Genomic DNA, 15,479 nt, shown 5'->3' with positions numbered 1-15,479 from the left:
TCTATTAATATATTTCTATTAATATATTTCCCTACAAGAAATTTAGCTCACAGTCAGCCTTAAGGAAGCAGAAATGGACACATAAACCAACATTTACATAGAAGTAGTGAGTAGAACTTAAAAATGTAGAGATGTTGATTGCTGTTTAGCCTAAGGATATCTGATTTACTCCTGCATATATACCAGTTTTTCTTTAGTACATTACTGAAAATAATCTTTACTGAATATTCTTAAGTAGAGTCTGGCACTTCATTACTAAAGTCCAGCAGAGTTTATTCATGAAACTGTTATGTACATCTATCATTGCCTTACTCTGACACTAGTCTTCCAGAAGCCTCACTAACATTAAAAAATAAATAGCAAAAGTGTGCTGTTTATTAATTTTGTTTTCAAATTTTTGAAATAAACACATAAGAAAATCCAAGCGTTCTGCAAGAACTCATACTATGCTTCCACATTTTTACAACAGGATTTTTTTCAGAAACTGTTTTACTAGCTTGTCAGGGTACTCGGAAGTCTCAAAGAGCATGTAGAACCTTAACATTTGTTCATGTACTTAAAATTTACTATTGTAGTTCCTGTGTTTGTTATTATAACTGGGTCCCATTTCATCAAGGCAAACAAAACTCCAAAGAGTCCCTCTCATGAAGAGCTTGAAACAAACACACTAAAAGGGCTGAAGGAGAGGGAGCACTGTTAAAAGCTCATTACTGATGAAGAAGTCATAGGGAGGAAAAGGTCGAACTTTATTAGTACTTAAGCGATATTGAGTCAAAAAGCCTCTTGAAAGTAGATAGGATACGGGCTTTTAAATTGCTTGTGCACTTTGGAAGACCTTATATTAGGGGAGCTGCACATGCTGAGCTGAGAAATCCTCAATTCCAGACTTGTACTTCATTCTCAGGACTAGTTTTATACCCTCACAGAAGCAGAATGAATAGATGTGCACAGTAAGTACTCAGTTGCTCAAGCACTTTTGCTTGTGGCCTTAGAATTTTTACTTAAAAAATTTGTTTTTTAAAGGTCCAGCCATCTTTCCTGCCAGGCTTCATAAATCTGTGCCTGAAATTACTGCTTGAACTGCCCTAAAAATAACAGTAAAAAAATTTCCATGTGGGTTTTTTGTTGCAGAAGAGTGAAATTAGTCATGAGGAATGCACACACTGGCACTGCTCTGAATACTTAGCTTCAATAATTTTTGAAACCAGTAAAAAAATTGTGTTTTACAATTTTTCTGAGCTTCCTGTTTCACTGATGATACACCAGAATATCAGCCACAGATAAAAGAGTCTTCTGACAACTTCTGTGTCTTGGTAACTGTCTTGGAGCCTGTTTTGGGATACTGGGTGGAAATACTTTGCAATGAGGACACACTTCATTCACAAGAAGGAAAATTATTTTTCAGATGTTGAAAAAGTACTCCATCTCCTGAGAACCTCTTCACTTCATCATGTAACATATACATGATCCTGATGTGTTTGTACAGTGATGGCCCCGGCTTGTACTGAGAACAGTGAATCTTGACTGGATACTTCCTTAAAATTTGTAACCAAAAAAACCCCAGAAAGGTATAATCTAAGAATGAAGACAAATATTCTTCCTTTCTAAATATTCCAGAGATTTTGGCTAGTTCAGATGGGATATTTTCCCTCAAAAATAACTTTGTAGACACTTTTCTGACTAGACAGCTTTTTGCAGATTATTTTGTTGAAATTTCTGCTTTTTACCAGAAAACTTTAAAATGTTTGTTATTCTAGTGAAAAAATGATTCCTTGTCTTGAGAATTTGAGCAAGAATAACACTATTCTCATTTTCATTAGCAAGTCTTGGGGAAGGGGAATTGAAAGGAGAAAAAGGGATCAATCTTTTAACTAATTTTTAATTCCATCATGTAACATTTAGCAAAGTCTAAGCAAATTAAAATTTACAGAATTAGGGTTAAATCTGCCTGTCTATTTAAGAAATAATATTAAATCCCTAGTATCCTATAAATTGCATGCAAATTGTTCTTTTCCCAGTTCCAAGTAAAAAGAAAAAGATAGAAATTAATGTGTTTAGCCCATGGCATTAACAAATATTTTGGTTGGGGTTTGGGTTTTGTTTTGTTTTGGTTTGGTTTGTTTTGTTTTTCCAAAGACCTTATGAACTATAAATTTCTTTCTTGAGTGAGCTTGAAAAAGGGGAAAGTTTTCAATTTGATTACTATTGCAGCACATGTATGCTTCTGAAATGTCATCAGCAGAGCCTTGAATGTTGCAGTCTAGCCTGTGTTTACAAAAAATTTTTACAGTTCACTGCTGTGCATTTTTTGGGAATACTTGTACATTCTTCACAGTTATAAGAAAAAATATTCAGATAAAGGTGGCCTTGAAAATTTACCACAGTATTTGCTCCAGCTTTTGCATGCCAATACCAGCTGTGAGGACACACATAAATAGGTTATTAAAAAAGGCGGCTAGAGACTGAAGATGAAAAAGTTGTAAAAGAAGCTCAAATGTCAAAGGCAAGATTATTGTACTATGTTTTGATTCTCTGGATTTATACAGAAAGCATATGCCTAATTCCTTCTTATGCTCAGTCCTTGTTTCATGCACATTTAGAATGAAGTTATTTTGAAAGAGATACCTGCTTTCTGTTCAGTAAGTATAAAGGGTTTTGCCAAATTATGCTCTAAACTTTGACAAGGGTGCAGAAACCTGTTAAAATATAGAAAATCTATTGCTATTGTTGTGTGCTGTCATGCTGTCTATATTACACCCTGGATTAGCATCCAGTATTTGAAACATATTCAAATTATACTTGCTAAACGAGGAATAATAGATGGAGTGGGAATAAATTATGAAGGTTTTGAAAGCAGGGTCAATAATTAACACTTGATGGAATGAGAAAGAGGAAGCAGAGATGTAAAAAGAAGAACAATACGGTCAAAGCAATGGTCAGAAGAATCCTCTCTGCAGCTGCTTTCTGAGGAACATCAGCCCAAAAACCTTGCAGTCATCCAAGCAAGGAGGGATAATGCTGCAGTAACTGAGATGCATGATGATGACAGCTTGGGCAAGAACTTTTGTTAGATGTGACAGGTAAGAACACATCTTAAAATGAAAAATCAAGAAAGAATGTGCAAGGTACAGATGCAACCTGCCTGTTGGTATTAGGGGAAGTTCAGATTGTAGAATTGTAGAGTAGCTCAGGATGATTAAGGAAAAGGTTAATGATTAAGGAGGACTTTTTCACAACACTATAATGCAAGCGACATTGACCTTGTAGTGGGTATAGACTGCATAGAGAAAGCTGATTGGATCTTCACCATCTTTTTTATATATACAATGGTTCTTCCATATAAAACATATATATAGAGAGAAATAAAATACCATAAGGTCCATTGTTGGGGTCACATTATGACACCTGTTAAAGTCTTATATTGACCTTATTGTATTATATATTTTAATGACAAAATAAATAAATATATAATTTTAGAAAGCTAAGAAAAAGTAATTTGTTAATTTATCAACTTCTGTATTATATTTAAATACACAGTTGTGTTGTATATTCCCATCTTGAAATATGATGCTCATAGTTCTGTAGCAGTATGATCTTTGTAGGTCAGGATAAAGCATCAGATATATCAACAACTTTTGTGTTTACAGTGACTTGTATCTTGCTGTCTGCAGTAACAGCATGCTGAAAAGTATTCTAAAGGCACAAAGTATTAGAAAGATAGCTGTAGAAGCATTATATATATCTATACATATATATAGATATAAAACCTAAATAAAGTGTACTTATTATACTGGTATAATCTAGTTTATGTTACTGGTTACACAGCTGTATGCACATATTTAGCTTTCCTCTACTATTTTATGATCCATCAGAAAAAAATTCTCAGCCACTTACATTAAGTAAAACATTGTCAGTCTGTGGCTTTTTGCTGATAAAAAACATACTGATAGATGTTACTGATAGCATAAGGGAAACCCTGACAAATGGAGAAAACTTTGATAAGATACCTATTAAAACACTAGAACTATAATAATAAATAGCTGCTGTGTGGCCTTAAAATGTATTCTGCCAAATTGCCTCACCTTCACCTCTAGAAGCAAAGGTGATGGGAAGATAATCTCCATGGATTTCTATGACTATGTAAACACAATATTTTCCACACACTAAAATATTAAACAAGTTTTAGGAGATCTTTCTTCCATTTTCCTAAGTCCCAAACAAATTTCACATTAATAAAATATTAATTTACAGAAGGGATAAAGAAAAGCGAAACAAATAAAAGCTTTTTTCCACCTATTGAAGGCTGTTAATAACGGATGGTTTAAAAGTCCTGCTGGCCTATTTTTATATTTTTATTTTAATAGACTACAATACAAATCAAACCATGCACTTTGATTCACCTGATAGAATCAGTGGTTTGCAAAAGAGTACCTAAAATCTGAAAATAAACTTACCAGAGGAGAAATAACTATTTATAAACTAGAATTCTGCTCTGTGAAAAACAAGCATTAGGATGTTCAGGTCTATGTAGCACTGCTTAAAAAATGTTTTGTTCAGCTCCTAGCCCTGCAAAGCTGCACTGTGAGTAGCTTGTGTAGGAAACTCAAGCGTGCAAGGACTGCATAATACAGGCTCCATTTAACTGTAGGTAGTCATCTTGTTGTTAGCTTCATTTTACAACCCTAACCAAATTTTTTTTTGTTTGCACGACTTTTGCCACCAAACTAAATTGAGCAGGCATTTCATCAGTGGAAAATATAATAGTTAATAAGGATGAATGGCAAAAGGATTAAAGTACAAAATTGAAAAGTTCTAAGTGGAAACAAGGAAACTCATGAAGCAATAAAAATAATTTTCTAATATACTAAGTTAATGACCCAGAGCTTAAACATATTTAATGTTAGAATTTAGACAATCCGTACTCTATAGTCTCACCTAGCACTTACATTTAAGAAGCCATTGTCACATATTTTTGGCTCCAATACTGTTTTCTTTTCTTTTCCAACAAAGACACTTGTTGAGGATTAGCCGAGGTGAGATGCATGTGTTTATGCACAGTTGATACCTGAAATCCATCCAAGGAATTTATACAGCTTCCAAGGTGCTCTAAGTATGCACAGAACTAAAAATAAAAATGGAGAAGCCAGTTTGAGGTCTTTCACAATCCTTTCTCACTGACCACAGAGAGAATCACCAGAGTTTTGGTTTCCATGTGGCTGCTCAGAAGGTGAGTTAAGGCACAGTTTAGTTCAGTATAGCTAGGAAGCCATATGATAATTTGTTATCTAGTCTGCTGATATAAAAGCACACATATTGCAAATAAACAAAGACTAAGATAAAACACCATGCGTCCTGGCCAATTAGTTTTCTTATAGATGGGGAAATAATTCACTTAAATCCAAATCTTTCTCATCTCCACCATTTGAAAACAAACCAGCAAAATCTCAACCTCCTGCAGTTTACTGAATTTTGAAGCCTAGCTTGATGACTGATGTTTATTCCTGCAGTAACTCTGGTGTTGAGATCCATACTATAACTCTTGCATGAACCACATTAACTTGACAGACTTTAAAGGATATTTCAAAGTTCATATATATCTTACAATCCAATATATATTTTTAAAAGAAAAATATTTCTGTACATTGAAAATATGACTTGCAGACCAGATGCAGACAAAATTATTTTAGCTTAAATGTATATGCACTTTTTCCCTAAAGGACACACAAAAGTCTGTGTGGGAATAGCACATAGTTACTGCTTCCTGCTTAGAGATGTAGCCTAGTAGCTGATTAGAGCAATAGCAAACATGAAAAGATCCTTCCAAGCGTTGAGAAAAATCCTCTATGTTTGTATGTGTGTTTAAAATTACGATGCATGGAGCTTTCCAGATCAGTCAACATTGCAAAAGCTGGCAAGAAAAGTTCAAAAGTTCTTAATTTAGTAGAATTTGCTGCTTTTAGGCAATCCCTTAGCCACCTAGCAACAGCACAAAGGGTATAATTCTTGGAGACTTAAATTCTCACTGGCTGAACAAGAGGGAAAATTGCAAATGTGCAAGATAGCTTGAGGACATTGTGACCGCAGGGCATCAGTGGGTCAGACTGAGTAGGCCACCACCTGTCAGGATAGAAGATGTATGTCTTTCCTACACAACTTACGGAATAACACAGATTCTCAAATACAGATCTCTACCATCCCCATCTTTCCTGCCGTACTTAGCACAGGCCTGTCTGCATCACAATCTTCCTCACTGTAGTGAAAGTTCAAAACTCTTATCAACACGCTTGATGGTATACATGTTTTCCAAAAGTCTCCCTTACAACTTCTATGGTACATTTTTTATTGCATTAGATATGCCCAACCAGCCTCCAGGTACCTCCTACAGAGAGAGTTCTAGTGGTGAGCTGGTTCTAGGCAATGAAGATTTGATATGCTGACATGCAGGTGTAATCTTAGGGTATGAGAATACTCGTTTTCACACCAAGCACTGTCTCTTACTTTCATTTAAATCCAGGCAGACTGAGTCTGAAAGAAGATTGTTACTCAAGCTAAGTAAGACAATCTGAACCTGGACTGTGTTAATTATTGTTTAATTTCATATAATTCAAAAGATATAGAGTAATTTATGTGCCTATAAATAGATATACCCAAAGATGTTTTTAAATTTCTGTGTACAAAAGACAGCCATATGAATGTGAAGGAGAGGGGGCTGTAGCACAAGGATCTTTGCAACCCTTGTGTTTATACTTCCTTCATTGGTATGTAATTCTTCAATTGTTCCCTATATTTCTCTCTTTTGAAAAGTATTTATTATTTTACAGCTATTCCTTCCTGTTTTGAACAAAACAGAACAAAAAGTGTTGTGATTTAAAGCCTTTCATCTGTGTTTCCTGCTCTTCAGCATCTGGAGTTCGTAGGAGTAACCCTTCAGGGAACCCTCCATACTTTGGCAAACATCCAATATCCAACATTAATTAACATTCTCCCATATAAAAATCTCTCATATTATCACTCAACAAACATCCTCTCACTTCCCAGATCCTAAGCTTGTCCCTATTGTAGACAAACCTATCTATCTCCTGAATTTTAAATGTAATAATGCTTATAGTTCGGGGTATAAGTCATTCTGAGGTAAAGTGCACTGCCCTTAGTAATAATAAAAATCTCACCATGGTTTTCTACACCTTGTAGTTACCTCATTTCGCTTTGACTCTTTTTAAAGAATTGAAAATCAACACAGAAATATAGGATATTTATTGGAGAGGTTGAATGCTTTTAGCTTCTTAAGCACTACTGATACTAAATTCTGTAGGGGGAGGAAATCCAACTGAGGAGAAAATTTTTCCCACAAGCATTCTTATATGCCCAAGTAATTTTCACTGTATCTGCTAAATTATACTTATTTGCCTATACACTTCTCAATAAGATTATAGTATCTTCATGTTAAAACATAAATTATTTTGATCAGACTCTAAATGTAATTCTCACTCTGATCTTGAGAGTTGCAGTGAGGTTGATAATATTCTAAATTCACCTTTTAAAAGGAAACATGCAGTTACTTTTATTCCTAAAGCTAAGTGTTAGCTCCTCTCAACTCCAAAATCTTGCAAGAAAAGGTTGTACATAATGTTCATCAGGCTCTTTGATTTAGAAATTGCCCCAGAAATTCCTTGCTGATTTTCTATAGAGGTAAAAACCTCCCCACTCAGCAAACATATCATAGAGACAATTTGAAAATATCTTTCCAGCATGACCAATGGGCTATATCTAAACTACGTCTTTCCATTATGAGTGCTATTCAGATTCTAGCCATGGGTCATTCAAGAGAGACTTTTTCCATTTGTCAGAGTAATATTTCATCTCAGGAAGACAGAGAAAGACTATAAGCTACTTTGCTCATTTCCAGTTTTACAGATATCTGGAGCTTTAGTTTTCCATTCAAAAAAAGACCAAAACCCAAGAGTTAAGTGAGAAAGTCTAGTTTATATTTGAATCAGGTTTTTGAGATTTCTCAAAAACATGATCAGAAACATTTGTTGTGAAACCAAGCTTTGGGTCTGTTCAGTCGTATTTGTTTAATTGAGTAAAACATCTGGCTTTTGATTATGTGCAGTCAAACTTTAAGTCACACAGAGACAACCTTGTTTTAGTTTTAGAATAAAGAAACTGAAAAAGACAGATTCCTTCTGAAAACACTGGATTCAGCAATCAACCGATTCAGACCACTCACAAGTGAACTTCACAGGATGTTGCTGCCTCACCGGAGGTGGTGGCAAACTGCCCTATATATTTGATTAGGTTTGACCGAGATAAATGTTGTTTGGTTTTTTTTTCATCATTTCTAGGAGTTGCAAACTGCATGAAGCAGCTGGCTCCAGTGTGATAAGGAGCTGACCTCAGGATTATACTATTATCTGCAAAGAGAAGGAAAAAGAGCAAAGGTCAGAGTAACTGCTGCTAAATAGAAAGAGATAGCCGGTGTATCCATTTGTAAAGAAATAATTGATAATTTGCTCAATGGCAAGGTTCTCACCAGGTAAAACTGATTTCGCTAAATGTATTTACTTTGAAGTCACCTGGTACAAGTTGGGAAAATATAAAAAAAAATTTTTTTTAGACAAATTTGGCATATTTCTTTCCTTATGGAGGATCAATAAATTCCTAAATTCTCATATATGAAGAATTCAATGGATTTTTTTTTTTCAGTTTATTTATGTTGTGAAATGATTGCTGAAAGCTCTGTGAGTAGGTGATCAGCATCGAAATCAAAAGCTGTTTCATTCCATCTCTTACAAAATAGACCAAATGTGTAAGATTTATGAATCTATGTTTCTGTCACATTGCACATTGCACCATAACCCCTAGTGTTTGGGGGTGGGGGAGAAACAAACAAAAATGCATGCAGGTCATATGAAATATACCATGACCTGAAGGGAAATTGGTACTCTGGTTCTCCACAACAGCAGTCTTCTAGTAATATCATTTGGATATCCTGTAGATAGATAAGAGTCACCTCTGAGTGGACTAAATGCCACAGCCAGATTCAGTGGAAAACAAAATACCTCAGTATAGAGATCCAGACTGTTGAACGAAATATGCAGTTTGGACAGAGAAGTAATAACAGGTCCAGGGCTGGTACAGGGAACACTAAAAGACAATGTGCAAATTTCAGAAATACTTTAGGCTCTAAAGGAAGGGCATTATACCTAGATTATGTATATGATGATTCTTGTATACTAGTTGTCTTCCTAATGCAGGGAAAAAGAATGAAAAACATTAATTAGTAATACTTGAATATATAAAATGCCACAAACCTCCAGGTGAGCTCAATTGACCTTTCCATACGACTGCCAAAAGCAAACACAGAAGGTGCGAACATGACAAATTTATTTTTAAATTACAATCCTTGAGAAAAAAAAGATCACTATTCAATAGTTTTACAAAAAAACCCCTCTAGCATCAGCAAGCATGCATGAATTTTTATTAGGAGCCAGTTCTGTCTGGGTTGCATATACTTGTGTTTATGTAGCTCTGATTACTGCTTTTTTATGAAATGGAATCAAAATGCTACGGAAGAGTTCAATTTCCTCTGATGCTTAGTGTTATCCTATCTCATACATATTCTTAATGACATCATGTTTGCCTTTTTTGGAAAAGGCTATGATGTTAGAAACATGAAAGGCCAAAAAGCAATAGTATTATTGTATCAGGAACAGGCACCTTGATTTCATGAAACTTTTCTGAATAAGAAAGGATAAAGAGTAAACAGAAAATAATATATGAAATATAGAAAATTTAGGAAAGAGTTTTCTCTAAGAAAATCTTTAAAGGTGCATTTCCATCAGTATACTGTATATTTTCTTTCACAACAAGCTGTGTTTCATTTATTCTGGAGAACAGAGATATTAACTTGTCTTCCCATTCTCAATTTTACCCAACTCAGGCAACCTGAATTTATTATTTTATTTGCCTCAGCATCACTTTTCAGATGGCAGTTGGGTAATGGAAAGATATGAAAAAAACTTCTCTGTGCTAGCTATGTATGTTTGTATACATGTCTCTATATAAGAATATGCCTTTGTCTTCATTTCCCAGAAGCCAAATCTTAGCATAACATTCCTTTTCAATGTCTTATCTTTTTGACTACTCATCATGACTTTGTTTTTATTCATGATTACATCCTTGTTCCCTTCCTCCTTTATCTACAATTGCTTCTGCATGACTACCACTTTCTTGGGTAGACATATAGGCTCTGTATAGCTTTATCAATTTACCTATGTCACACTTGTTCGGTAAATCTAAAAGAAAGTTCTTAGGAAGAAAGTGAAATCAGCACCAATTTACTTCGATTCAACAGTTAATAATCTGCAGTGATTCAGCAGCTGCCACGTCAGCAATCCTCCCTGTAACTGAGGTGGGAACCTCTGAGAGCAGCAGGACAAACAGCTGAAATGGAAACTGGCATCTTCTCCCGTTGTAAACTCACTTTACTCATGAATTGGATGCGTCTATCGTCATTCTCTAGGTTTTTTATTTCCATCAAATCACAGGCTAGGTGCTTCTAAGGATTTTATTTTCTTGGGTGGGAATACTGTTATCACTCCGTTTTCATGACATACTGTGTGATATTAAAACAATCCCCCCACTTTTAGTTTTCAAAGCTGACTACCACCATTCCTCAAAAATCCAGTAAAACAGTACATATAAGAGTACATCAAAGGCAAACATTTTTAGAAAAAATCACCTACATTCCTCACTGGAAGACATTGCCCAGAGAGGATGTAAAATTTCCATCCTTTGGCACATATGATACTTGACTGGAAAAGGTATTGAAGGAGTCTACTGTGGCATTATTTAAAGTTGCATGCCACCTTGTAGGGTTTCTCCTCAAAAACGTATTGTGTTTACCAGAAGTTAGTGTTTTGAAGACAAAATCAGATTGTGAGAAAATGTCTTAACTACCAAAAAAGTAAGTTTTTTTAATTTGTTGTGGAATACTATTTGTTATTGTACCACTGGGGATAAAATACTTTATTTGCACATTAAAACAGACCATTTGTGGTTATAATAATGAGCTGATTTTAAAAATGAGAAGGAGAGAAGTTAAAAAATAGAGGACCAAATAGTCTGTAGCTTTTCAAACTAGAATAAGCAAAAATCCCCTCCTTTGAAGGAATTATTACCCTGAAAGATCAATTATTTTCTAAAACATAAAAGGGAAAGTAATCTTTTTCACTTTTATCACATAAAGCAAACGAACAAAACAATTCAATTTCTATACTTTGGGCCAAATCAGTATTTAGATACACAACTACAAAGATAACCTTAATTAATTATCTATGTATAATGGCTCCTAGAAATTCTAATCTCCACAGCTCAGTTAGGTAGATGTTATATATTCAATGTAATTTAAAAACTGTTTAATGAAGATGTATTTCTAATTTATAACATGACTGTTTAATTACAGGCCAGTGAATGTAATTACATTTTCTGCTTAAGGATAGAGCCTTCTTACAGCTCAGACATTAATAAAAGCACTCTCATTATACTACTTAGTATTAGTCAGTGTAACTGGTCTGAAATTTGGTATATTACATAGAAAGTGTTTGTATAAAATAAAAGGAAAGACAAGCACTGTATTATGTTTATTATAGGTGAGTTTTAGTACAGTTAAAATATGAATTTATTGTATTAATCTTGTCTAGCTGGTGTGAGAGTTAAAATTATGTATTATCAGTCTGGTAATTTTTTTTTTTTTCTGTTTTCAGGGTTTTTTTCCACACTAGTACAACCTTTGAAGCCTCACCCTTTCACTTCTGTGTGTTACGAACACACTTTTCCCAGCTTGCTTGTTCTCATCAATATTCCTTTCCTATGTTTCCAGAGGTCTGTGGTCTCACTTTAAAAAAAATAAAACAAACACACAAAAAAACACTGGACAAAAATTGGGGAAAGTACACATATAATCAAAGGAATAATTTTCAGACTACTGAAATTGCAAAAATTCTAGCCATTATTGCTCAAATTATCACGATTTACTGTGCAGCCACAGTAGCTTATTGCCAGCACTAGCCACTTGGCTGCACATCCACCACAGAAGGGGATGTGAGGAGAAATAGGGGTAATATTTTGTGAAATGAGAGTGGCCGTAGCATTTCAGGCTAAAGCTCCATCTAGTCTGGCAGCCAAAGAGGATACCCAAGAAGTAGTAAGAACAAGATAAACATATTTGATATGCGTCCCAAGTACTCTCCTGACCAAATAGGAGAAGCAAATGCAAATGGCATGCAAACCTAACTCAGAAGACAAATACCAGTGAAAATCAGGAGAGCCATCAAGCTGTGTTTCATCCAAGTAGGAAGCTAACCATTACCTGCAAAGCACTGTTGCTCTGCATTTACTTGCAAACTCTCGCTGAGAACATCCACCACCATAGCAACAGTCACATTCTCAAATACTGGGGCCTCTCATTGGTGTTACTACAATCATTATGCACCAGCTAAGGAAAGCTGTTTTCAGTACCATGAACAGAAATTACAGCAACCTGATATACCAACCCTGTTACCCACTCCAAGATATACTGCAACTTTATCTAGACTTACATCCGCTGTTATCTTTTCCACCTGGTCTACAGATATCTCTTCATAGAGGGATGTCAGAGCTCACTTTCCACTTTCTACTGATCCCTCTTAGTTACATCCTACTTAAAGCAAGCCAGGTTGATGTCCTAAGTATTCACTTTATATGTCTAAGCAACAATAGTGCACACATAGGAAAACATAGAGCATCAAAGAAACTTGAGAAGTACTAAATGTATAAAAACTACTATCAACTTTCAGTCTCTTCAAATAGTTGCTTTCTTTTGCCTAAGCAGCTACTGATAATTCACTCTGTTCCCATGCTGACATATTAAACTGCTTGGAGGAGTCTATACAGTTAACAGCTTCAACCACATTGCATTAAAAACTCAGAAAAACTTACCCCTTACCACCAACAAAAATGTTGTCCAGAAGCTGGATTCTTTTCTATCAATATACCTCAAACTAAAGTAAGATGAGCAGCAATTTAGGTTTTTATAAATGGGACCTTGCATCAAACGAAGTTTTGAGTCATGCCCAGACTCTTTTTTGTTAAACCAACGTTCTCAGAAAGGCCAAAGAGACTTTTAAACTCCAGACTCGGGTTTTGTTTTATAAAAACTAGTACACAAGCATCTCAAGCAAAGGAAGATTGGAATCCATTGTGTAAGAAAAAATAGCAATAAAAGGATATGTTAACAAATTTTCCCCTTGTCCACTGTGTCACTGAAGACTATTAGTCAAACTCAGTGACTTTTACGATCACTGTAATCTCCACACAATTACCTCTGGGTATCCAGGAAGATCCTCCTTCTCTGCCACTTCTGTGACAGGGCCGTATCCGTACTCTGCTCTTTGCAGGAGTCTCCTTGCTGTCCCACAGGCTTCCTGCATTCTTATGTACTCTGCTTTTTCTCCTGACCTATCCTGTAGTCTAGAAGAGCCATTGCTCTCAAGAGAAGAAGATATCTCCACCTAAATCTATCATCCCTTTTTCAGGAAATTTAAGGTAAAAGCTGAGAACAAACAGGTAAAAAAATAGTGTTTTTTTTCACGTTAATTTCTAGGGTTTTCATTTTTTTTCCTAGGAAATGAAAACTGGGATACTTCTACATTTTTTATCATTTAAGGTACAGTTTTATTCTTTTCTTTCTTTTCATGATGTTGACATGTGGGATTTTCAAATATCATGCAGAAGCTTATCTTAGAAATGGCTAACTCCCCTGTTATTATATGTATGAGTAATTCCTTCAAAATATTATAAAGCCTTGAATGGTATTGATATCAGACTGTTGATCTGGCTATTCCTTTTCTTCTCCATTTCTTATTCTCCAGTCACATCCCTTAACAGCAGAGTTTTCAGAAAGCCTTCCACTATTGCAACATACACTACTTTTCTAGTATTCCTGAATACAGATGACTTATTTCCCCAACACAAGCACATACAGCTCTTGGAGTTATGTTAGCCCATCAGTTAGGTCATTTTCATTTCTGTGCCTTTGCTCCAAATACCTATGCGTTGCATCAGAGTTCAATATCATGTTTCTTACTGAATACTGAGGGAAAGTATCCTATTTACTATTTTACTATTCCAACTATCTTTTATTTCTGTGGATAAAGAACACTTGCTAATTTGGTTTCCTTTCATTTGCAAGTCCCAACATAAATTCAGTTTTTATAATTCTCTTGTATCCCTAAAATCTCAAGTACTTCCCCAGTGCCTTGTCCCTTCAAGCAATTTTCTTGTTGTTCAATGGTTTATTCTACCAATTGTAAACTCCCTGGCTATTCCCAATCCCTTTATTTTCTGCTGACTATCTATTCCATTTCATCTGCAACCTTCTGCTATATTTTTACTCCCCTTTCTCTCTTTCTGTGTCCCAAGAAGTTTTGAAACAATCAGTTTAATGAAATTCCAAGCTTCTTGCAGAGACCATTCTCTATTCTACAACAGAAGAGATTCTCTGGGAAATCTGCAGGTAATTAAGAGTGTTTTCTGAGAGCTAAATCAAAGTAGTCTATACGAAAGTGCCTGTATTTCCTGAGTATGTTATTTAACACATTTCTTCAACCAGTAAAGCATAAACTTGTCTTGAAAGATACAAATTCTGCAATAACTGAAATTTTTTCAGCAGGCTTATTAGAGTGAGACTAGGAGACAAACCTTAATGTCTGGTCTTGACTAAGATAGATAGTCTGATAAAACAGTCACTTCTTTAGCAATTTGGCAAACTCTTTGGCAAGATCCACTGAAGCACATGAAGGACAAAAGTATGATAACACATAACATTGCTTTCTTTGCACTTTAAAAAGTCTCCTGTAATTTCCCAGTGGGAAACAGAGTGATATCTTGTGTAAATGAGTCCCTTCGGGTAGCCTGAGACACTTTCTAATGACTCGTACATTCCACATCAGAATTGTATTCTTTTTTTTTTTCCAGCATAGAGTATTTCCAGAAAAATACAAGTGTATGTTTAACCCGTTGCTTGGCATAAATGGAAAAACATTACCCTCTTTCTCCAAATATATGCAAAAAATAACATTATTACAGAAATACATCACAAATTCGGGTAAAGATGAGAACATAGCCTGCTGTAAATCTCATCTGAGGTACACATCACCTGCTGCATATAAGGCATCATTTTTCATAGAAGCATGTGTTGTTAAATATTGATGTGAAACATGAGACACAGAAAACTTAAGGAGTCAGGCCAACAGGATGTCTCATGTGATGATAGATGAAAGTTACAGAAAAGTATATCTGGTAAATAACATTCTTCTCAAAATGTGGTTTAACTCAGCAACTGTAAATAAAAATAGTGTAGACATACAAAGACTTTTAATTAAACATCCCTTCAGTTCCTGGGGAATAAAACCGCTCTTTCAACAGCACCTTTTCCC

The 15,479-nt window shown here is 35.1% G+C and overlaps 1 protein-coding gene across 1 annotated transcript in view; it reads right to left on the bottom strand.

Annotated features, from left to right (window-relative positions):
- MALRD1 (MAM and LDL receptor class A domain containing 1) overlaps window positions 1-15,479 on the bottom strand; it is a 294,175-nt gene that overhangs the window by 32,441 nt on the left and 246,255 nt on the right. The window lies entirely within an intron of this gene.

The sequence above is a fragment of the Calonectris borealis genome, chromosome 2 (assembly GCF_964195595.1).
Source record: "Calonectris borealis chromosome 2, bCalBor7.hap1.2, whole genome shotgun sequence".
NCBI classification, from domain to species: domain Eukaryota; kingdom Metazoa; phylum Chordata; class Aves; order Procellariiformes; family Procellariidae; genus Calonectris; species Calonectris borealis.
Note: the sequence above shows the minus strand (reverse complement) of the source record. Positions and strands in the feature narration are given on the sequence as shown.